The sequence below is a fragment of the Papilio xuthus genome, unplaced genomic scaffold (genome assembly GCF_000836235.2).
Source record: "Papilio xuthus unplaced genomic scaffold, Pxut_1.1 DF826933.1, whole genome shotgun sequence".
Lineage (NCBI taxonomy): Eukaryota > Metazoa > Arthropoda > Insecta > Lepidoptera > Papilionidae > Papilio > Papilio xuthus.
In genome coordinates, this window is record NW_013531716.1 from 2,500,085 (window position 1) to 2,502,444 (window position 2,360).

Below are 2,360 nucleotides of genomic sequence, written 5' to 3' on the forward strand. Positions count from 1 at the left end.
TAGATTAGATTAGATTAGATTAGATTAGATTAGATTAGATTAGATTAGATTAGATGAGACGAGACGAGATTAGATTAGATTAGATTAGATTAGATTAGATTAGATTAGATTAGATTAGATTAGATTAGATTAGATTAGACGAGATTAGATGAGACGAGATTAGATTCGATTAGATTAGATACGATTAGATTAGATGAGACGAGATTAGATGAGATGAGATTAGATTAGAGTAGATGAGATGAGATTAGATTTTGATTTTCTCATAGACTTTTATTTTAAGATAATTCGCATAAAAAGAGTATTCTGGAATGTTACGCGACCCGATCCAATAAAATAGTAATAATGACTGATCCATAATAAAACAGCCTTAGTTTGAATGTGACAAGTTTGTGAAACAATTGTTTGACCTAAAGCTAATGGATGTTTTACGTTCAAATAAAAAAAAAAAAAGTTATAAAACGCTTCACGTAACTTTGTCGCAAGTTAGACTTACGAATATCTCACTTGGGTACTATAAATTTGCATAGAACTTCGATTGACGATAAATTTCAATCACGCTCTTATACTACGTATTGCTGTTGTTTCTAAATTTTAACTTTCTAATACTGCCCTGGTTACTTTATTAACAAATAACTCAATTTTACTGATATGAGATTGTAATCCAGTACAGTCGGTTATCTTTAAGATGGCCCCAAAACAGTTTAATTTGGTTGGTTGAATACACATAAATAAAACATTAAATAATATCGTGGTCAAAGTATAAACAGACTAACTGTCGCCCGCGTCTCCTAATTAGTAGCCTATGTGTTCTTCCGATGTTCTACATCTATGACAAATTTCAGCGAGATCCATGCAACCGCTCTGGAGGTACCTTCAAACAAACAACCATCCGGATGGATCCACCCAATCATCTGCTTTTGTAATATTAGTAAAATTTACAATTAAGCTTTCTTATTTTATGATAATTATTCGGTGTTTTTTCACAACAATTTAAAACAAAACTAGTTTACAATTCGAATGAATTTAGCGTTTTAATGCAAGCATTAAATCGATCTTATAAAGTTAAATGCCGTGACAGAATTAGCTGTGTTTTATGCAAATGTAATTTAGTAGCACTGTACTGTTTTGTCATTTATTAACAATTTGTAAATATTTTGTTCACAATAAAGATTAGTGTATATATTTTTTCTTTTACTTCAGCCAGACCTTTTCATTCATAGAAGTGTCAACTGCCAAGTAACTTCCTTCCACAATTTCTTGCAAAAGTTAATTGACAACAGTTTCTTACTCTGTATGAAAGTTGTTTGTAGAAATGTGTAGCAGTTAACTCTTGAAACGTCTTGTAGTACTAGTCCTTTAAATCCACTTCCTCTCCTTATCTTTCCGTATAATAAACTCACTATCGCCCGCAACTTCGTTCACGCGATATTAAAAAAAACTTCATTAGTAGCCTATGTGTTCTTCAAACGTTATATATCTATGCCAAATTTCAGCGAGATCAATTTATCTATTCTGAAGATACATATTAACAAACATCCATCCTTCCATATTAAAGACGACCGAATATGTAAGAATGGAAGAGCGTTAGGATTAAGATGAATTTTGGAATATTATGTTATATAATAAAAAGATAAAATGAAAATATTAAATAGAATTATTAGAGAAAGGAGAAAAGCACGCACTGTTACAAGAATATATTTACAACAACTGATGGTTTTAAAAATAAAGAAAAAGGAAGAAAAAACATATACAGTTCTAAATTCAAAAATAACAATTAAGAATAAAAAAGTGTAAAAAGTTCCGTATCTGTCGGCAACATGCCCGCCCCCTGGTGTCAAAGACAAAACAAAACAAAACTAAAGAATACCATGTAAACATAAAATAAAGGGTGGCCGACAAATGGAAGAAACAAAAATATAAAAAAGACATGAGACAATTAGATTAATAAAAGACTGCACTGCACGAGGAGCTCCCACGCTCCGCTCATAAATGGTGCCGCAGGCACAATGAAGATAAGAAGTCTGCCAAGGCCTCAAGGATGCGATTCACACCGACGAATGAAGTTCCGTTGTCCGAACATACTGTAGATGGAGCTAGTCTTCTCGCATAAATCTTTTGAGGGCATAATTGTGATATCTGAAGATTGGATTACTGCCAGATGTACAGCTCGCACGGAGAGACACGTGAAGAGAGCGCCACTCTGCTTTTCTGAACAGCGGCCAATAGACGCGGTGACCGGTCCAAAGTGATCCAACCCAATGCAGGTAAATGGTTCGGAGTTGTGAGCTAGCTTCTCTGAGGGAAGATCTCCGGCCGGTGGAATGTATGGTCGACCCTTGTTGATGTTGCAGGTGACGCAG